The sequence below is a fragment of the Lepeophtheirus salmonis genome, chromosome 8 (assembly GCF_016086655.4).
Source record: "Lepeophtheirus salmonis chromosome 8, UVic_Lsal_1.4, whole genome shotgun sequence".
Classification (NCBI taxonomy): Eukaryota; Metazoa; Arthropoda; class Copepoda; order Siphonostomatoida; family Caligidae; genus Lepeophtheirus; species Lepeophtheirus salmonis.
Window position 1 is genome coordinate 10,036,527 of NC_052138.2, and position 24,272 is coordinate 10,060,798.

The window sequence follows — 24,272 nt, forward strand, 5'->3', positions numbered from 1 at the left end:
TTATTGACTAAAAAACACTATGCAACAGTATCTTTGTCCACCGAATAAAACCTATATTTCTTATTAGTATTTAAGCTAAAGAACAAGAAAATACCCATCAAAATTTTCAATTGTAATAGCCTTTTTTTAAATCACCTTTTTGAGTATAATTTCAGTAATTAAATATAGTTAAGTTGAATATTTGACAAATTGTAACAATTAACATATACTTTAGTGGGTGGAAGAATTAAAATTTAAATATTTTTTATATCCAGTGTATTTGATTATTAACATCTATTGATCAGATATAAATAATCTATTAGAATATTTATATTCAATTTCTGAGACTTTTTTGCCATTAAAATATTCTTAAATTTTTACATTTAGTCATATTTTTAATTTTATATAATTTAAAAATGTTTTTATGCAAATTTATAATGCATAATTATTAAATATTCTATATACAAATCGATCAAAATTGAACTTTTCTTTAACTACAAATTCTTTTAAATTGTAATATAAAATTCATTCTTTGGTTTTAGCTATAATATTATACAATCTATATTAGCTTCCAAATATGATCCTTCATTTTATTGGATTTTGTAAGAATACACCCATTTTGTAGAAACTGTATTCAAGAAAACTAAACAAAAATTGTATCTTTTGAATGATGGAATATTTTTTATCCGTTGATATTTCCTTTAGTTTTCATCTATATTTCATTTTATTTCTAAATATGGCTCTGAATTGAGATTATACTCTAAAAACGTGATTTTTACAGAAAGGCTAGAGGCCAAACCTTCTGCAATTTACCCTTTTAAAAATCATTTTCATTATCTATGGCTTAAACAAATGTGAGTTTTAGGCAGTGAGCGTTCCAAGACCTGAATTTTGTTCCATAGTGTAACTAAATTATAAATATTTCATATCACGAATTTCTTAATAATTTAATTTTTGTTAAAGTAGCAAACCTTTTACAAAATATATTTGGGATAACTCAAAAAATAGGGCTTGTTATTTATATTAATAGTAATAGTTTATCTCCACCATATAATTAAAGCCTTTTAAATTACCTAAGTTAGTCCTTCAAAACAATCATGCGACTCAAATACCTTCTCCGAAGGTATGTGCTCTTTTCATTTCATACTTATTTACCAATAGAAAAATAGAAATAATAGATCCTTGCTGGTCAAAAAAATGAAGATAAAAAAGAGTATGCATTTGGTGTACGGGGAATTTTTTTGGATATGTTGTACATGTTTACTAACATCTTTTTGCTATAGTAACTTGTATAGTTTGATTGATACGTGTCTGATATAATTTATCGAGGAAATGTGTTATACGTAATCACTCACAACTTATAAAAATCAAAAGCACTCATGTTTGAGAATGGTATTTGTGAAGTTCTGATGAGAACCAGATGTGTATAATGCTTCACACAACATAATAAAATTTTTATTTCATACTACCTAAATTATGAACATTTTCATTCTTAATCCTAATTCCTCTAAATCTGCAAAAATAAAGATATACTATTTTAAGCAAGGCTACGTTATTGTAAGATTAAATAAAAACGCCGTCAACTTCATTATGCTTTCATTTAATTTTTGCCTTTTCTAAATGGGGTTCATAAATCAATACAGTCCTTACTAGACGCAGCTGCATTTTTTTTCATTTAATATAAGTACTCATATAAATGACTAAGAAACTAAATGTACAAGGACATTTCTGAAAGGGTATATAAACATTACTGATAGGAGTGCAAAGGCATTCCAGGCTAACCACATCATTTCTGAAAAGTGTGAGGCCCCCCTACCTTTCAAGAACTAGAGGGAGGCTACATCTCTTCAATTTTACGCTGCCTCCGGTGTCAAAGAGCGTAAAGGGGGTGATGTTACCTAATAATACGAAATATCACTTCTATGTTGTACGCTTTATTCCTCATGCTCTTAATCCACACCTTCCTCTGTAATAAACTGGCAAATGGACATCATTGGACAGGTCCAGTTTGACCAAAAGTGGGGTAGGGCGAAAAGAAATATACGTGCGAACTTTTCTTTCTTTATTAAATTTGAATTAAGACTGGAAATATTTTTGATTTTTTGAAATGACCTTTTTTTAAGGAAACATATTTTTTTTTTGCTAATAATAATTTTCTAGCAATAATTTATATCAAATCTACCCTGTGTGGGATCACTATTTTTTACAATCCAGTTTTCCATAAAGTTGTTCCCATATCAGGAGTCGACCCATATTTATTCACAATTAAAAAAATATATATTATTACTATATAATTATTTATTTATTTGTAGTTTAAAAGTTTTTATCCTATTTTTTTTTTTTTTTAAATGATGACGTTAGACCAACTAACCTCCAAGTCATCCCTGAAAAAATTGACATTTCAAATGGAAGAAACTAGTTTAAAATTTATATTTCTTTTTAAAAAGTTAATGTTTAATATAAAAATTAACATATGTATTTTATAATATCTCTTCCGAGTTTTTCTGAAATATTGAATTTAAAAATTATTTTTCCCTCATCTTGCTCTAAAACAACTTATCGGACAATGAAACACCCTAGTACGTACAAACGATGGATTCTTCTAAATATTTTGACATGATATTATTTTACAAATATTATGATAATTAAAGAAGAAATTGATTTCTAATAAATTTAATTTTATTACAAATGTGTACATGTACTAGCAAATATCTCTCGGGATTCCATTTTCTAGGAATTTTTGGGGTTTCATACGGTTCTAGAACACTTTGCCGAAATACGTGATTGTCGAATCCCATTTTTCGAACACTTTTCCCCATGACCACATTGCCGAAAATAATAAAAAAATATTTTTTGATGAGTCATTTTATGATTCAATGCAAAATTATGTAATTATCTACTAAACTACTCCAATTGCAAACAGGGCACGATAATGATAGAATCAGATATAACCTTGGGGTATAGCAGATTCAATCAAAACTTGACCAGGTACATAGGGGCCCCAACACATTGGATTGATTGATTGATTGACTCCTTTTCTTCTTTAAACATTTTTCACTTTTTAATTAAGTTATTGGGTAGTTGTCATGATAAACAGTTTTAATAGCATTTAAAGCTAATTGTTGAAGCATTCTCAATATGAAATAAATCAATTATTAATACCTCCAACACATAGTTGTTGCAATTAATCATAAATAATTTAATATTTTATGTTTTAATTTTAGAGTAACATGAATGGGAATCAAAATTACATAGTATTACAGCATGAATCATCATATAATAATAAGTTGCCTCTCCGATTTAGCCTCTAGATAAGAGTCACATCCTCTACACACTGATCAATTATTTTCCTACTCAATCCTTGTTGAAGACCAAATCCACAATAATTCCTTTTGGTAATATAGCTGAGTTCTTCAATTGTCACAACGAAAAGTAAAGGAGAAGCCGCCAGTCAAGTCATCCTTGTGGGCAACTTCTCTTTAATTCAATTGATTGATTCTCCAATGCACCTAAAGATATTGTTGAAGTTCCATTAAAAAGTAGAGCTCTAATCGGATTATAAAATTTCTTAGGCAAGATTTTCTTAACAGTCTTCATAATAAAAACGTGCCTGATATAGTCAAATGCTTTTAAAAATCAATATCTATAACTGTACATTTGACATTCATTTACGGATTCTACTCCCGCCTGAATATTCGAAGAAACATCCGTGATTCTCCTCCCACGAATTTTTGCTCAGGACCGCACTTCATTTTTGAAATTGGCTCAATTTGCTTGCCTAAAGCTCCAACAATAATTATATATGCTTCATTAAGCACTGTTATGGGCCTCCAATGACATAGGTCCCTTCTGTTACTTTTTTTTTTTTTGAATAAGAGCAATTCTTCCCTTAGTCAACACTCTTGGAAGACAGTCGTACTTCTACATAGATTTCCCGATAGCTGTAAAAGTAGGCACAATTTTCTTCTTTGCCACAACAATAACCTTTTTAATTATTTCATCCAGCCCACAGGCCTTATCGGATTTAAATTTCTTGTCTATAAAATTTACAATAATGTCTTCTGAGAAGATTCTTCCCCTTTTTCTCCTTGCACGGTTGAAGTTTTTTATACCCCCTCCTACAATATTTTGAAAGCACTCAAGAAAATACTTCATGTTATCTTCTATTTTTACCATTCTTTTTCCATCCACCATTATTAGGTCAACCCCTGTTGCCTGAGTGCCAAATTTTTTCCCCTGCCGAGGTAGTTACATATTTTTCTAGTAATAAATTAACTTCTTAATTTACAAAACCTCATGTGGGGAATTAATTATAACTTTCTTTTCAAAAATAATTGGATTTCCAGAATCTTTTCTTTGAGTTATTATGCTCCTCACTATTCCTTTATATTTATTATTTTTACTTGTTCCATTTCTATAGAATAATGTTTAAATACGGTTATTTAGATTTTAAGGCAGTAGAAAAAAATTTAGAATATAAAAAATGGCGATAAGACAATTTTAGGGATACATTCAAATATGAACTATATCCTTAATAGTGGCTTAAAAAAAATGTAAAATAGTAATACAAAAATTTAAATTAATAAAACACAATCGCTAAACAAATTTGACATGGGTAAAGAAAAAAATAATAATACAAAAATTTTTTTATTGTTATTTCTCCTTCCTACTTCTATATGATTTATGAGTTTATTTATACTTAATTGAAAGAAACAACAAAAGTAAACAAGATTTTTTGTGCTACATTTTTTTGTCAAGTGACGTCTGTTAGGTAATCATGGTATAAATACTTGAACAACATTTAAAAGTCCGAGCTAACGACTTTTATCAGAGAAGTTTACCAGAACAGAGAATTATTTAACATGGACATATTCTAATTTACAGGGGCAGAAGATAAAATCTACACCCTCTCCCGTATTCACAAAAAAAAAAAAAAAAAAACATAAAATCCGTAATTTTTAATATTTATATTTAAAATAAAAAACAAAGTCATTTGAGGTCATATGTTTTGAGGCATACTCGATATAATTGCCCCAATCACAGCTCAATTAGGCCGCTGAAAGGGGAAGAGATCTTGATGACGATGTACCTGGGCATAGATGTTGAGAAATGTTCTTTGATGCGGTCACAAGACTCACCTTATTTGTGGGGGGGACGTATATTAGTATGTACCTTAGACAAAATAATCCATCAGATTAAGATCTGGGCTGCTGGGGCGTCTAAATCTAGCCTGTTTTTATCTTAAAAGACTGGCATTTAAGATCCTCGTTAACAGATCCCCTATATGTCTTGACTGACTTCAAGTTAATTTCCAATTATGACGAAGGACCTCGTTGGGGACCAGTCAATGATGGTGTACACATTCTTGATTTATTCTTTGTGACAAAATTAGACTGAATGAGTGTGTTTCTTCTGTATGTTAGACGAAATTTAAAAAAAATTGATATGACGACAACAATTGCTCTTAGGGCCTCCCAAAAAGTGCGCAAATTTAATCTTTGATCCCTGTATATACCAAATATATTTGTGTTGTCTTGTAAAGTTTTATATATATCTTACATTCCGAGAGAATACACTTAATGTTAATTTCTCGTTCATATTGATACTATTATGCTTAATAATATTGCAATTATTAATTATTGATATTACTAACTAATGGGATCCCGTTACTTAAAAACTTGTTTCCCGGAAAATGAGAAATCCCATTAATATACATTTTGGTGAATAAATATTGAATATATATTCCAATAATTATTTTATTAAATATATTACATTTCGTTATTCTAAAGTTCAAAAATAATGAAAGTATTTATTAAAAAATGATAAATTACAAAATATAAATAGGACTTAACCTGTAGTTTTTGTAACATTTGATATAAAATTTTACAAAATGTAATTGTTTTATCAAAATATAAGTGAAACTTTATATTGCATGTATTTCTATGCAGTGAATATTATACATTGCATTAATAAACCATTCTTTGATAAATCATATTTACAAAATATTATAAGCTAGTTATTTTATAACTTTAACTAAAAGATGAAAAAATATTTCAAATAAATATGTATATATCATGAAAAATAAAATAAATTAATATAATGCTATAAATTATGTACAATATAATATTTGCTATAAGAACAGAGATTTGTTCAGGTTCAATGAGCAGGTACATTTTTATCTAATGTTATTCCGTCTTTGTAATCTTGTTCTAAAATAATTTTAGGAAACTATTAAAAAAGGCTCACACATTGTGTGGGATTTCTATTACATCATGTCATCAAAGTTTTTGCCAAACCGTAGTTTCAGCATAATTTCCAAATCTTATTATAATCAACAAAAAATTGAATGTGAGGAAGATTTAGTAGAAATTGTCATCAAAGTATCTACTAAATTCAAAGTTACATCTTTTAAAAAGTGTGGATGCCCACAAAAACAGTGATATAGTTGGAGGAAATTTTTAGACGAATAGCTCTTTCCTCTAAAAGAAATACAGAACTATCACATATTCACCTTCAAATCTACTTCTCCTGGAGTGGTCACATAAAAGAATAGTCTCATAGTTAACAAACTCTTACTGTGAACGTATTAAACCATAGAATTTCGTCTAGTGAATTGCCTCTCTCGATTCTTGAAGATTATATAATAAAGGAAAAAAAAAGAATAGACTCTCTTATGAAGAATTTCGTTCCTTTGCTTTGTTGTAATGAAAAGAAAAAAAAACTTTTGTTTAAATCCATACAAAATGAAACAAACTTCTGCATCAAAGAATTTATATATATAATATTATTTTTCCTCGACATATAAATTTCTTACCTATGTTCGCTTCTTCTCCTACATTTGGTACTTTATCCAAAGATTCTTCATCATTTTTATTTTCACCATTTTATTAATTGGGCGAAAATAATCCCTCAACATTATCGGTTAATTTATTACAAGGTATCACGCAACAATAGTTATTTAATTTCTAATCCATCCCTTTCTATTATCAGACCAGCATGCTATTTCGATTGTACAAGTAACTTATCAAACCATTTGCATCCACAACAAGGACTCTCACATGAATATTTAACTGATGTGTTTAAATCACGTCAAAAAATAAAGAAAATGTGTTTTTCATGCGAAGGGTGTGATTTGCACAGTAAATATTTAAAGGAGATAAAAAAAAATATGGAACTTGGAAACATTGCAGGAAAAAATATCTTAAAAATCCTCCAAAAGATTTATATGTACGAAATACAACTGATAACCTGTGGATCTAATTTATGTACATATTATGCTAATATATATTTTTTCTCTTATGGAAGGGAATTTATAATGATTTGCATTTGAAAACTATTTCTAGGAAATTACTTCTACATCTCGAATTTTAAGTATATGGTATTATCATATCAGTAAGTTTTTAATTAAAAACATAGTGACTTGGCACAAATTTGATTAACGAATTTGAACTATTTCAGTGAAATTTGAGGCTTTTTTTTTGCAGTTCAATTTAACTCGGATCTAACAAAACTTGTTGACGTTGTTATTCCTCGCTGTTATAATAAAGGCACCTCCCATTATGTTCAGCTGTATTATAGATACATACATTATTTTTTAGCGGGATATTTTGATAATAATTAACCCTAATTTGCTCTCTCTACAGAGGGTTAATTAAAAATATTTAATCAATATAAATTGTAGTACATTTTGAAAAGAATAGTAAAGTAACATCGAATTAATTTTTGGAAAAACAATCGTATGCTGTTTTCTTGTAATTGCCTCAGATATATATAAGTCAAGGAATGTGTTCATCGATTGGGAAGGATTCTTCTCATTTTTGTTTTGTTTATTTTCCTAAAGAAAGCAAGACTTCAGACGATTTAGTCCACTTCCAGGACAAGGCTTCTATGAAATCAACCTAAGTGTGTCCTCATAATTTTGCTCGACACGTTTTCTGAATTTTTGGACGAATCAAGTTGTGCACGCAACCACTTAAGCCAAAAATGCGTTTTCTATTTTATCATTTAAATTGTACAAAATACTCAAAAGTGGACAACTTTTTTTTTCCTGATTAAAAGAAGACGGGGATATATTGTCTTAAGAAAACATGATGTGCAACTGAACGTGGTCGAGTGACATTCGTATTAGGTTTAACATCTATTAGTGTGTGTATCGGGATGAAATGAGGCCAGAGCAAATAGCAAACCCTTAAAAAAACTACCCTTTTATAAAATACTTAGGCTCTTATATGTTAGACTTATATAAATGAAATCGTCTTAAATTTCCATTTTATTTGTTTTATACCTTCAAATATTGATAGAGTTTGATAAATGAATTAGATAAAAAAAAAAACATAATTGTCAAAATTGACAATAACCACTGTCTTTTACACAAAAATTTATTAATTCAACATCAAAATTATAGTAACCCGTATCATAGTTTGAGAGCCACTCCTGTATTTTTCTTTCCTGATAGTTTACTAAAGTAAATGAAAATATATCCTTTGTGGTTCTCATAAAAACATTCATCGGACGACAGTATGGCCTGCAGGCTTCAAGTTGAAAACCCCTACTCCATTTATACCAGTGCTGGTTTTTGGTCTGAAAATCTTGGACTTTTCTGAGACGAATATGATTTTTAGTGAACCGAACTAATTTGGTCTGGAGCGCTATCATAGAAAACTCGGTCCAGATCGTCCCCAAATAAATAAACGGTCGAGATCTGTCTCACTGTTAATTTGGTATATATCGGTCTTACAATAAAATTTGGTCTAGACCGATTCTATGGATGAATTGTTCATGACGTCATGTGTGTTTCAAATGAGCGAAGATAACGTCATATGAAGTTAAATGTGTGCATAAATCATATTTTTAGAACTCTAAAATCAGAACAGAGTAGAAAATTGGTCTGTAGATTGTTACAGAAAAAATATGTCTACGATTTAAAAACCATTAAATTTCGATCAACAGTCTAAAATCACAGTCGGTACCGTTTCTACCGATTCCAAAAGTATTTTGATTATGTCTATATATTATTCGAGATTGGAGAAAATATCTTGAAATAAAAAATAAAAAATGACGAAAAATCTTACATTGCCTGAAATAAAAGTATTTAAAAAGTTATTTAAGATTTATTGCCTGAAACAATATATTTTTTATATTTCTTTTAAGCAATCAAAGCCTACTAATCGTAGTATATAAAATTTTCCTTCTTATAGCTCAACAAAACAACAATTTGGGCTATCAAGTTTGTTTTCCTGTTTCTCGAAGTAAGAACAATCAAAAACACATCATCTCAATGCAAAGAGAAAAAATTTAGTGACAAGTCTAATTTATCATTATTATTGATTTATATTATAGTTACAATATTTATCCTTAATTGTGTTGGGATAGTCATCTGATACAAGCAAAATATTATAGTATATGTATGCTGTGTACAAGTTTTAACCAAAAAATGAGATGAATAATTTTAAGTGGAGGAGTTACAGGACTTGTGATGAGGAACATGCAATAATTGAATACTCCATGAATTATGGAGACATTAATCGTGTAGTTTTTGACAATTTTAATACAAATTACTATAGTATAAGGATTCTATGACACACCATAAAGTTCAAATGGACAGAGTGATATTACTCATAAATACGTAATAACTATATAATTTTAATAGATTATAATGAAATGATAGTACCAATAATTAGTTTGTTATTAGAATGACCAACTTTGTAATTAAATCATTTATTTTAAGAGGAAGAAATTACAACTTGTACAGACATTCTAACCTGTACACAACATAGTTTATATGTATATATCCTGGCAGATAAAGTATTTACCTATTTTTATCATTATAAGAACAATTTTAAATGTGTATAATAATTGGTTTTATTGTAATAAGCACTCGACAATTTATGTGTACATCAGTGATAAAATAAAACCGCTTATGAAAATTGAGAAATTAATGATCTATTATTACTTGACTAATTGTAATTTATTATCATTTTTTATTTCATTGTACAATGAATTTGTGGGATATTAAAGTATGAATTGTAGTACTTTCGAGAGGTGATTCAAATTAATAAATGATTGGACATTGAACATAGCTATTGGACGAAAACTACAAAAGTATTCCAACTGGATTTTGTGTCGACATACTTTAAGTGTACATGCCCAATATTTTAAACTCTACTATTTGATGTTATAGTTTAAATGAATGTCTTTTATTCAGTTAAAAGTAGGGAGGCTTGTATATAGAGTGGGGATCTGAAACTTGCAGTATTATGAGTACATTACAAAAACGTGATTTTTATTAAATCAAGAAAAAACAACATAAATATAATTTAAAATATGTTTACATACTGTATTTAGCTATATTTTTTATTGCATACAGAGTGTTGCGAATAAATCGGGACTGATTTTACCTGCATCCATATCAATCAAAAGAACATGTATATATCATTTTAGTGTACCATTTGAGAGGTTATACTACTATCTTTTGATTGAGTACGTTTTGAATGTGATCAGACAATAAGTAACGATGGAGCAGTGAAGAAGGTCAACAACTGCCGCCGTTGCTGAAACAGGGAACAACCCTCTTACTATAATGAAGGTGACTGACAACCCTAAGTCTACTGTTTACCGAGTGTACAAGAGCTGGATGGAGCAGGACGAGGTCAAGAGGATTCCTCACGTCTTCAAAACCAAGCTTCCGGGATCTGCATATGTATTTATAAGTTTTAACTATCCAGTCCAAATATTTTTTGGTCCGGCAGTTCTGCAATTCCAATCACAAACCTTCAATGACTATAACTTTCATTAGGGTTAGTTTTACTGTTAGGGAGAGAGATAAATTTGTGGGGTCATTTTCTATTTTATTTTAAATTTGAATGTCAGTTCGAAAGATTTTTTTAAATTTTCAAATGACTTTTATCAAAGGAAAATATACTAGAAAATGAATTTATATTTACTTTAAAATGAATTTAATAAAATCTGCACTACAAGTATGAACTTTTTTATAATCAAGTGCCCCTATGCCTCCTTTAAACCCTGGCCTGATTTAGATAGACGCGATTAATGTGTTTATTGAAGAATAAATATATTCAAGAATTGATTTTGCAAGATCTAAAGTGTTTTTGCTTATACATAACACCTAATGGATTTACTTTTTGTATTTTATATGGATGTGTTTAATGTACTATACGTAATATATTGATGTAAATACGTGCCTTATTTTAAGAAATACTTGTATACCATAATCTATGTGCAATAAACACGCTATATTTCTCTAGAGTAATATCTTCAATTGCGATTCACTTGATATATGTACGGGTAGTGTACACGTTTTGTATGTTTTTAATCTGAAAAATGAGACAATATTCTTAGCATTTGTCACTCCAAAAATACAGCGAAAACACACAATCAATTTAAATTTGGACTAATATAAAAATATTTATCATTTAATTATAGTTACAAAATATTTTCGGATTCCATACTTTACAAATAACTAGCCTGTCGTTACCTCTATTGTATCATGTAACATTCCCTACAAAAAGAAACACAGAAAATACCGAAAATCATCTTTTAGTTACCCAAATATATCCCTCATACCAACTGTTATTTATCTCTAACGTAATCCCAGACTAGCATTGTCATATTATTTCTCCACAATATTTAAAATGTACTATAAATATATGTATGTTTCGTAAATTAAAATCCTATCGATACTTTTTGAAATTTTTCCAAGAAAATTAATTTTTTGTGAAAAGGTGTGGATTTTTGAATTTTTTTTGTAAAAAATTCCAAACAACCAAGCCCCCCCGCCCTCAAAAGTTATATAATTTTGCAGACTCTCCTAATATTAAAAACCTTTATCAAATTCAGAAAATGCCGTAAACAGTTTTTTTTTTTACTTTCCATAATTTAGCTTGTTAGTTCAGTTTAAAGGGTGAATTCATGGCAATTACATACTTAGTTGTGGAGAAACATTCGGAACTCCTAGCAGATAAAACCAAATTGTCATTACAACCACGACCTTACACAAATATTGTTTTTAAGCTTTAATGTACAGAAATGTTCATTTCTTTTCTAATTTCGTAGAAAAAAATATGAAATGAAAATATAATTATAGGATATACCTAATTAAAAATTGCACTAAAGTGACAGGCTCAAATATCAAAATACTATTGATTTATGTTAGATATATTCTATGTCTACAATGTAAAATAATTCGACTTACTTATTACAGCTCGAAGCAAGAGAAAAAGTTCTTTAATATAGTTATCATAAATACAACCATGAACAATGACCAGAAGGAACTTCATAAATAAGTGAACGTACAAAAATTAAAAACGTAATTCTTACAATTTGAATAATGTTTGAAGGAAAGCAGCTTAGATGTCATGACAATTTATTCGATATAGCAAGGAAACAGACACAAATGATTAAATTGTCGATTCTACATTCTACTTTGGGTCTCACTAAGAATTAAACTTTGAACTATAATTGAAAAAGATAAAGGAGCATCAGATTTGTCCTGAGTAACACTCATGATTTGTTGTGAAGTTAGAAGTGTAAATCGTTGTTGGACGTAGATTATAATTGAGGATTAACATCAGGTTAATTCCTGCCTAATTTCTTGCAAGATACGGTATGGAGTGTGTTTTTATTTCTTTAATCTCATAGCTGCACACAGTTAATTTAATGGATCTTCATGAACTCCACGAAGGTCGTTAATTAAGTCCGTGCAATGTCTGAGTGGTGGCACTACTGACGTGTATCGATGTTAGGTTTAGCTAGATCTTGGAAGAACACACGCCAACTTTGAGCCAGATTCGTAAATTTCTTTCTGTTTGGCACTCGTTTGAATCGAGTAATTGCTGCAAGAAAAACGCCCTCGATTGGTCCACAAAAAAAGTCCTTTTCCATCACGGCAATGTACCAGCTCACATCTAGAAGCTGCGGAAGCAAAATTAATGGAAATACGGGTACACTTGAGATGCCCACAACACTAGCAACCTTCATTGTTCTATCATCCATAATAAGATCCTGGGGTTTATTAATGATTTCTGGAATATCAACCTCACCAGGGCATTCAAAACGTTCATCGTTACTTGTGCCCATATGGCCACTCCGAAAATTTTGGAACCATACTTATAAGTGATATTTTTTACAAGAATAATTTGTATTCCTTCTAACTTTATTGTTCAATTGCAACCTCGATTCTCAAAAGGTAAAGGAAACAATTGAACAAACGTAATGTAGCTTTTTTGTAACTGTTAATTCTTATTTTGATATTATTTTTACTATAAACATTGAGCCGATAATTTTATCTATAAAAAAAAATGAATTATTTATTATGAATTGATACGTGTTCTAAAATAAGTTGGACACCAAATAAACCATTTTTTACTCAAATATACAACGATGAGACAAGAAAGAAGAGGTTTGAGAATAAGACTCAATACTTATGACTCGATACTATATTTTGAAGACTAGCAATTTGAGTTTACCACAAAATCAAAGATTCGAGACTTGAATGGGACATAAATTAGACATTTGCGTCTCAACTTGCATTCAAAAGTTATTTCCCTTTTTCCACTAGATATAAAGTACTGTTTAAAATATCTTTATTTTGATCTGAACTCAATAAAAATATGCAAGGACTTGACTTAAACTTGTGGGGAAAGACTTGAGACTCTACTTGGACTTGCTGTATGAGGATTTTCCCCACATCAGGAGAAAGTTAATAGATTCAGAAAGAGGGTCGATGGCTAATTACATATACCCAACTATATTTTGGCATATGTTTGATTATTCTAAAAAGCCAATCGGTTTTTTTTTTCTTCTTTCATGAGCATACCCATTTGTGATTAACTTATATATAAATGTTCTCTTTTCAAGAATGAAAGAATCACGAAAGCAGTTTTTAAAAATGTTACAGACTGTTTAAATTGCCATCCATAAAGAATTTCACTCGAGAGACAAAAAATCTTGGAATGGAGAACTCTATTGAACATATCAACTTGATCACTTGTAAAAATACTAGTGATATTGATTAAATTAAATTAGAATATTCCACAAGATATCAAACAAGCAATTTGAAAATCCCTCTCAATTTTTTTTAAAGTTGTTTAGAATTACAAAATTGTTAGGTTTTATTAATATTACTACCATAGGAAAAGTCTTTCAATGGTCATTTTACAGAAATCGGTTTTATACAAGATTATTTGTTAGATTAATTAAGTAGTAGGTAACTAAGTAAAAAATTGAATACATTTAATGTAAATAAAAATTCGTTTTCTGAATTGAAAATCATCAGATCATTCGGGGCTCATATTTTTTAAAATTGATGATAGGTTATCTAAGTTTATACATTGTCAAAGAAATGAAGTTAAAAAGAGAACAGATGAGACACAAAGACAATTTATACATCCAAATTGTACAAGTAGAAATTTCTTCGTCATAAAATCCATTATTAAATTACAACATTGGTCATTCCAATATCTAACTAGATGAATTGATTCTATCGTTTCATTTTAATATATATTAAAATTATATAGTTATTACGTATTTATGAGTAATATAACTCTGTGCATTTGAACTTTATGGTGTGTCATAGGATATTTATACTATAGTAATTTGTATTAAAATTGTCAAAAACTACACGATTAATGTCTCCATTATTCATGGAGACATTCAATTATTGCATGTTCCTCATCCCAAGTACTGTAAATCCTCCACTTAAAATTATTCATTTCATTTTTTGGTTGAAAACTTAAACAATTTTCTTATACAAGTTACAACATGTACAAAATTGTCTCTTATCCACAACATGTATATTTTATATAATAACTTGCGTAGCCTTTGGAGATACCATGTGAAGCACAAGGGCTTTGATAAGGGAATTTCTGAGGTACGACATAAGCGTAAAATGCGAAGGTGCAGACCCCCAGGAAACTACCCACTACGATGTAAAAATGTCTGAAGGGTTAAAAGATGTAAAACGTTACCATATTTTTTGGTCAGAGTTATGTTGCTATTTAATATTATTAAAGCCTGTTGGACAATTAGGGGTTTCCTTAATCACTCGTCTGACTGCCTGTTGAAGTTCAATGATGACCGTTTGACCGTTGAAATCTCTAATTAGGTTCCTTCCCAAATTCTTCTTTCCTTAGGAGCGTTCATTACAATTTTTGGTACTTCAATTTTTTGGAAAAAGTTTACTCTGTATTAAGCCAATTAGAGATATCAAATTTTTATTTAAAGCATTGCACATATCTTGTAAAATATTATGTTTTCATTATAATGCAATATAATACCAACATATTTTATTTTTACATAATTATATGCATAAATAGCTGTCTGGATAAATCCAGAAATTCAAATAAAATGAAATACCGTTATATTAAAAAAAAAAATATTAATAATTTGATCACCCTGACAATTTGAAGAATGTTTGACACGAGAACAGCTTAATCGTCATGACGTTTCATTAAATTAGGTGAAAGAATCTATGAGAAGAATGCAAAAAACACACACGCCACTCCGTATCCTATCTCTACGTTCCAAAAAAAGAGGTAACACATATATAAATGGCTTTGAATAAAAAAAATCTGATTAATTGACAAAAGTGTTAACAAGGTTGAGTGGTTTATAACGCAGAATTGGTAATATTTGAAAAAAAAATATTCTGGACGATATGGACGTGAAACGCCAAATTGTGGTCGACATGTCATCGCAATGAATGACGGTAACTGAGAGCTGTGGGGATGAACCGAAAGGCAATCTATGCAATCAAAAAACGATTTGGGGAGCGTGGGATGTCTAAAGGAGGAAAGGATCTTAGAGGAAGAGGCAAGTTTGAACATAGGATGAAGGTTAAACTGTCAAGGCACAAGATAAATCCAATCTGGACCATTCGTTGCATGGAACTGGTCATGCCCTTGACCTCCAGTGCAGTCTATATGATTGTTCATGAGGACCTGGGGATGAATTCAAGGGCCAGAAGAAAGTAGCATCTCATCAATGACTCAACAAAAGCAAAAAGGCTCACAAGATCAAGACTACTCCTCAACAGGCTCAAGGCTGGAACGGCAACAATTATGCTTTTTGGTGATTTTTTTTTTAGTTTTCAAACTCCCGTACAGATTGATACATCAGTGACAAAAGCCCGCTGACATCCTAGACCATGTCAAATTTACATTTAAGACCAAAGATTCTGATTCTGTAATAGTTCTGGGTGTCGAAGCTTCCAATAGAAAAAAATGTCCTCCAATTTTTATCCGTAACAATGAAAAAATCGATGCAGCCCATTACATCAATCTCATAGAGACATATGGCAAGCCCTGGATGAATGATGAGTTTGGAGATGAGCCATATGTCTTCCAACAGGAGGGTGCACCATGCCAAATAGACAAAAAAAGCCAGGTTTGGTTCTTCAAAAATATTACCTCCTTTTGGTGCAAGGACATGTAGCCTCCCAGCTCCCCGACTTGATTCCATTGGACTACAACATTTAGGGTAAGGGAATTGCCTGCAACACATCACAGAGCTCAACAGCATCCTTGGAGGCACCCATTATTTGTGACTGGAATGTAATGCTGGAATTCTATATCATCAAGGTGTGCCAAGGCTTCAGAAGGAGGTTGGGGGCTATTATTAATGCTGAGGGTGGCCATATCGAATAATCCAATTATTTTACTGTAAAGTAACAATTTTGGAAAAAAATAAATAAAATTATTACTTACATCATGAAATTCCGATGAAAAGTATGTCATTATTAATAAGTGTTACCTTCTTCTTTTCAACATGGGGTAGCTATGATATAGGCAGGAATTACTTCAATGTTGATCCTCAATTCTACTCCGAGTCCAACATGCACTCACACTTAAAACTCCATAAAAATCCTAATAATTACTCATCGTTTTACAGGTACCAGTGATGATTTTATACTTATGGGTCTCTCTTCAAGAATAAAATAATAATAATGACAGCTTTCGAAAATAGAAAATTCCTTTCAGGTAGCAATTATAAATGGAGCCTTTTAATTTCATATTTTTCTAACCCCTGTTTAAATCTATAGATATCCCTACACTTTATTAATAAATAAGAAAAACACCCTCAATGACATCCCAAGAGATCAATTTTACCTTTTTTAAGTCCTAACAAGTGGAATTGGACTGAACCACGGTCCTTAGGCCTAAATAAAAACCAGCAGAACATTTAATTGCTAAGTCATATAATAATAGAATATTATATAGCTAAATAGACGCAAAATAAATTCAAGTCCACATTATGAATCAATATCCTTGTCATTAATGATGATTCATGATCGCAGCTACCAATAAAACTTCAAACCCTGAAATTACATAGTACTAAAAGACCGATAAAGATCGCTCCTAGGACTCACAAAATTAATCAGGGCTGGATCAGGAGGACAACAGCCTTTATATATTTTTTTAGACTGGCCTAACAGCCCTTCTAATCAACCGTCTAATTTAACAAAAAGTATAGAGAATTCTTTAATTCGCATGATGAAAAGGAATAATTTATTAAATAAATACTAATATAATATACCCAAGAATATCGATAAACAACTAACGGAATATACATGATTAAATTAATGAAACAATTTATTACTAGGTAGATGGAATATATATTCAAGACTTATTCAATGTTATATTTCTTGTGAGATGAGTGATTAGGTATGTATATTTTGGCGTGTTTCAGCTCATTTCATTCCAATTGAAGCCTTTCTTTTTTTTAACTTCTCTCTATTTATCACGAATACATTTCTTTCTTCCCAATAAGCTTTATTAATTCATTCGTCAGCTGAGCATGACTTTATGTTTTGTAATATACGTAAGGAATTGCTTTTGAATGGCTGATAAGTGTTATTCCTTAATAGTTCAAATCTGTAAGGAATATGATTTATCATTACCGGGAAGTTGTCAATAAATGGAACTCCGGAAAACATATTTTTAAATTACATGGTTCGAGTAGACATTGGGATCTAATTAGCAAATAATAAATACAGTGAAATTAATCCATTTTAAGTTAGTCATAATCATATTTTGACAATATTCTTCATTTTATAATAAATAGTGAACAAGTCGTTTTTTGGAATTAAATATAAGTGATGAAGATGCAAATTTTTAGAAGATTATTTATAACTAATAGAAACTTATTATGAAATAATCAAATGAGGGATTTTCAAGGAACTTCCTTTAGGGGTAAAACTATCCAAGAAACGTAAATTAAACCCAGGATAGTAGAACGAATTACATCAAAAAGGTATTGATCGATAGTGTTGGATGATTCTTTATTTATTTGGTACAGTCAAATCTAAGGAGCGGTCCTTAAGAATTTATGTCCTTGGGACTTTTAGTACAAGAACTAATTAAAAAAATAAAGTTGAGTCACATCATCAAGGACCGAACTTTATCAGTTTGAGGACTGATATGTAGGACTGAACTGGACTTAACCGAGACGGAACTTTAGTTTTCAGTCCTAAATAAGGATCAACACATTAGTAGTGATCACCATAAAAGAAAATAAAGAACAAACGAAAAATTCATGTAAATATATCATTGTCTCTTATATGCCTAAAAATAGTTTGTTTATCCTCCCAAACTCAATTTAGATGACTACTTTTATCAAATTAAAAAGTATTAAATATTTGGAGTTAATAGAAAAACTGCTCTTATCTTAACTTTTTCTAAATTCAATTTTGTACAATTTGACTTTGAACTAACGATGTGACGGAACTAAAACAACGAGGTCTATTGTAATTTTTTTCAGTTGATTAAAATATGCATCAATTTTTGTATATGGATGTTTTGGAGAACTCTTTGGACAGTGTAATTATACATTTATTTGATAATGTGTTTAGTATTCTGTTTTGTTTAATTTTCTTTTGTTTCAAACTTGAATTATATCCGCTTTCCCGTGATTTATTAGGGATTTACACCTTTAGGAAATTACCGAATAATCTCACATTATGTCATAATATAAGCTTCATTTAATTATAATATAAATTTACTTGAATACATTGAATACGATACATATTGAAAATTGAATCAATTTGATGTTTTTACAGCAAATACATCAATAATAAATTATACCCAAGTAATGTTTCGAATGATGGAAATTTTGCAGAGTATCAATTTTATACGTTCTTTGATTGATATATAAAAGTGTCATCAAATAATACACGTTTGATACTTGGAGAAAGTAAGTAAGGACTAGGACAAAAACCCAAAAAACTTTTTATATGTAACCTATACAACCTAATGAAAACAAAAAAAAAGTTAAGTACCCTTAATTCCAAAAAGCAGGACCCCCGATTTAAAAAATAAACCAGATAGCACACCTTTTAAAGAGAATGATGAAAATGTAGCAAATATGAATTAATACTAGCTAAAAATTTAATCTTTCTCCTCAACCCACTATAAGGGAACACATTTTTTACGTAGTTAGTTAATTGGGGTAAAAAGTTATTTCAAATATTCAACCATTTTATTATGTGATACATAGACTAAAAATAACATCTCTTGATTTTGTATTATTTTCCTAAATATTTTCTCCATTAGGGACTTAAAAATCATTTTTTTTTTTTTAAGTTAATCTTAACAACAAGATATAATCTGTGATTACTCTTATCCACGTTACATTGACAGAATGCGAGTGTATAAAACTACTGCGGGATATGTAGTGAGTTAACAGATCTTCCGAACTAGCCATTCGGAGTCTGTTCATCTAAGGGCAGCTTTGCCCTTGAAGCATTTATTCAAAGAGTTGACTATGGAAATCTAAGGATTGAGATGATTTTTACGATCTGGACAAGACCGGATCGCTATGAATGAAGTTCATTGCGTATACACATAAGAAACCAATATAATATCGAATTGTACATAATACTTTGAAAATAACTCTAATCTATTACTCTTGATAAATATTAGGCACGAACCGAACCTTGGATGATTATGAAGCTTTGTAAGTGGTTTTATAATATTGGATGAATAATTTATTGGCCGAAGTAACTTGTTTATCAAATAAATGACTACTATCTAATAAGACTTACAATACTTGTAAAATTACCTACTTTATGCCTATTATTGATTACTCATTTTACTAATGTAACTTGAAGCCTTAAGCCCATTTGCATTTTCTCTATTTTCATGTTTTTCTTTTTACTACTGTTCTAACATGGGTGTATAGTTATTTGAATTAAAAAAAGAAGATTATAACAACAACAAGATATAATCTGTGAATACTCTTATCCACGTTGCATTGACAGAATGCGACGCTCTTGCCAGGGAAAAAAGAAGCCAATGGGAAAATTCTAAGGACGTTCGTTGAAGTAAAAGTGATATACAAAGTTTCATTAAAATTCTCTTGGAAATTAAAAACTTTCAGGACATTTTTCAAGACGATGGCTGCTTGTTACCTCCACGATAAAAAAAAACTGTTTTATTTATTTTACTTTATTTTTTACCAAATATTATTTACCTTCATTTTTTATTAAATTTTGTTTTTATGGATGGTCGAGATTTTGGTTGTTTTTTTTTTGGTTATATTATTTACTGACGGGAACTCAATATTCCCTCGAATGCCACATTTAAGAAATCGAGGGTGTTCGCAGAATTATATATATATATTTTTTTTTTGAGTGGGGCTTGATTTTTAGAATTTTGTAGAAAAAAAAAATCCAAAAACAAAAAGTTTTTTTCAAAACAATTTCAAATATTACACTTTTAAACAAAAAAATTCAAAAACACACTTCTATTCACAAAAAAAAGGAAAGAAAAAAAAATCGTAAAAAACATTCAAAGTCAATAGTTGCTCCCAAAAAATTTTTAACAGTAAGTTTTTTAGAAACAATTCAATAATCCATAGCTATTCTCAAAAAAGGATTTTTTTTGGAAAAAAAAAATCAAAATTCAAACTTTATATATTCGGAAAAAAAAATGTCAGAAATCAACTTTTGTTCACAAAAAATTGTAGGTATTAAATTTTTAGGAACAAAAATTCCAAAAACTATAGTTATTCTCAAAAAATTAAATTTAAAAAAAAAAAATCAAAAGTTCACCCCTCTTTACAAAAAATTAAATTCTTTGTAAAAGGATTAAAATATTAAATTTTTTGAAAAAAAAGGGGGGACAGGCTCTGAGAGGCTCAACACAACAGAGTCCTGAATCTTTGCAAAACATTCAAATGTTAACCATGCCGTATGGGATCTTGGAAAATGTAACGGGCTTTTGGCTAAGGTGCAGTATAAAAAAATCATTTTTGACTTGAAGATGAACCCAATAAATTACAACTGAAAAAAGAATGTACCTTCAGAAATGCTCTTTCCTTTTTGAGAGTATCATATCTGAGGTCATTGTGGAAAAGAACAGAAATCAAATTCATTGAGAGTGTTGGGAAACAAAGAGGTCTGAATTTAGCTGAAAAGCAAATTTGTAGAGGCTTTACGAACCTCATTTTGTCTCCAGCTGAAAAGTGGTTACACTTGAAGTGTCTACTATTATGAAACCAAAAGAGCGGTATTTTTTTCTCTAAGTTAGATGAGGAGGCCACATCTCACATTTTATATCACTGCTAAATTCTCCGGCAGCTTTTAACGTCGTTGCAAACAAGGTGGAATCATCTTTTGGAAGAAAAATTCTGAGGGACGACTTTTTCGCTTTGACGTCCCCAAAAAAGATCCTACATCATGCCGTTATAACAAAAGTATAATATTACCTTTATTCACTTAAAGTAATTAATGGCGCCACAAATGTTCTGTTGTAAAACATTGTTAAAGACTATATTAGATTGTTACTCTTTTCTTAAAAAATATATATACATTAAGCTTCTAGTTTTTTATTTTGTTGCTTTTATATGAGTTTTTTTTATCTCCACGTATGTATGTATTAAGGATTATTGACTGTTCTTTAAGTTATTAATGTTTTTATTTTGTTAGTTTGTTAAAGTTGTACCGAAATAAATGGTAATTAAAAAATATATATTAAATTTCCCTGTAAACAAAAATTCTTAAATTTGGGAGGGGATAGCCCCTCTAGCTCACCCCTTGTAGACGCCCCTACATATATATATTTGTACTGAGGTTTTAAAAAGTTTTTAAATAGAAAAATTCAAAACAAAGCAATATAATGCTTCAAAAATTATATTTAATGGTTACGCGCATAATGTTCTTATTGTATTATTAAATATGATTTATTGTTCAATTTTATTTTATTTCATAGTAGCTTTCAAAATATGCCTTTCATTCATAATAATTAAATCGCGTTGCTCACGTATAAAACAGATGTGCAATAAGATTGTAAAACTAAAAAAAAACTTTTTATGTCCTAAAATATCCCATATTCAGACTGATTCACAAATTTATAAATACAATTTTACATATTATTTTCATATGAAAAATACATTGGTACTTACATTAATTTTCAAATCTAACTTTAAAGACACTCTTCTTCAATTTCTTTTGCCTATTTGATGTCCATCAAATAGATACACAATCAATATTTTTAAATAATAAAGAGTAATCAGGATAAAACACTATTTAATTGACTTTTAAAGTGACATAATGAATGTATTTTTTACAACTAGACAATGTTGATACATTTTCAAATACGTAAATTAATAAATGGTGAGTACTTATATATACAAAGTTTTTTCTCTGTGTTGCTGTAGTTGTTCGCGTTAAATAATTTCCTACATCGAGCACACACACATCCTACGTCTTCTTTTCCTTTCTCTTACCGTTCGTTTAAAGGAGAAAATGCTTCAAATTACAATTTATAATGAACTGTCTTACTCAATAAAAGAAAAAGTTCATATCTTTCAAAAATATATTTCTGGAAAATTTAATAAAAATAAAAATCAGGAATACATTTTTTTTTTAATATTTTGTAGTTAGTTATCAAATTGGATCAAAAGCTCGTTTTTTCAAATGTTGAGGAGATTAGGAGCCATAGAGAAATAAATGAATAGCGCAAATGATTAATAAAAATAATCAACTGACAAAAAAACAAACATAATATGATGTCACATTTGATTATTTTTCTTACATTAGTAATCGGCAATTCCAATTAGGTAAATGATTTTCAACTCTGAAGGACTTTCATGGTGTTAAAAAAAAATCTTATTAACATTGAAATTATAGCAATAAACCTATACATAGTGTTGTATCAGTACTTATTCATTCGGTATAGCCCAGACTTAGGACCGGTCCTATCAGTTATTGGGACCGTTCCTTAAGAATGTCCATTATACCTGCTTATTTTTCAAATATTTCGATTGAAAAAAAAACGAAAAAGTTATAATATGGTATGGAATTTGCCATGTAAAATTTCATTTTTTATGTCATCTTTAGGGTAGCACATCTTGTTCAATATTTGAAAGGATACAAAAGTTCTTTATTTCGCCAATATTGATTAAAATACAGTACTAATCATTACACTGTTCAACAGCAAAAACTTTACAAGAGCGAAATATGATGAACTTAGTATAGTTTGATTCCCTGATTCCAAATATAGTTCTTATAGATTTTATTGGAAATCATTTTTCATGCATCTTTATTCAGATTGAATTCATTTGGTCTAAATATATATCCTAGTTAGCATTTACGTCCATAAATTATCAAAAGAAATTTTGTTAACATACGAATCAACAAGAGTTTAAAATATATAAATTACCATAGTTATAGAATACCATATATAATAATACCTATAATGATAACTTAGATAATTCAATCTGAAATGAATATTGTAAATTGCATTGTAAGTTGGCCATCTACTTATATTTGTACTGAAATCATAATTAATTGATCATAAGATTATAATAAAGGGTGATTCAAAACGAGCGGTTGTTTCCAGTAGGGATTTTTTGACAGGCGCGCGCGAGTTTTGTCAAATTCATTAGTCATTTTTACTCAGTATTGCTTTACAATTCATCATGGAAAGATATATGCCACAACAACTTGTACAAATTGTTCAATTGTACTATGAAAATCAGCGTTCTGTGAAAGAAGTTTTTGGCAAATTACGCCCAACTTATGGTCCACATAATTGGCCTTCAGAATCCACAATTCGCAGAATAATCGAAAAATTTGAAGGGGCAGCAACTTGCTAGGATGTCCTGTCGTCTGGTAGGCCACGTACAACTCGCAGTCTAGAAAATATTGCGGCCGTAGCCGAGAGTGAAGCCGAAGATTGTGAAGAATCGATTCGCCACCTTCAACATACTTTTTGCTACCTCAAATTGAAGCACATGGTCTCCACGATATTTGGTTCCAACAAGACGGTGTCACTTGC

General features: G+C 29.7%; 1 protein-coding gene across 1 annotated transcript in view; it reads right to left on the reverse strand.

Moving 5' to 3' along the window:
- The window catches only part of LOC121123457 (galanin receptor 2a), a 57,035-nt gene extending 34,423 nt beyond the window's left edge, over window positions 1-22,612 (reverse strand). Inside the window, exon 1 of the mRNA XM_040718580.2 lies at window positions 22,396-22,612. The gene's annotated coding sequence lies outside the window, so the exon portion shown is untranslated. The remainder of the gene's footprint in view (window positions 1-22,395) is intronic.
- Window positions 22,613-24,272: the final 1,660 nt, after the last annotated feature.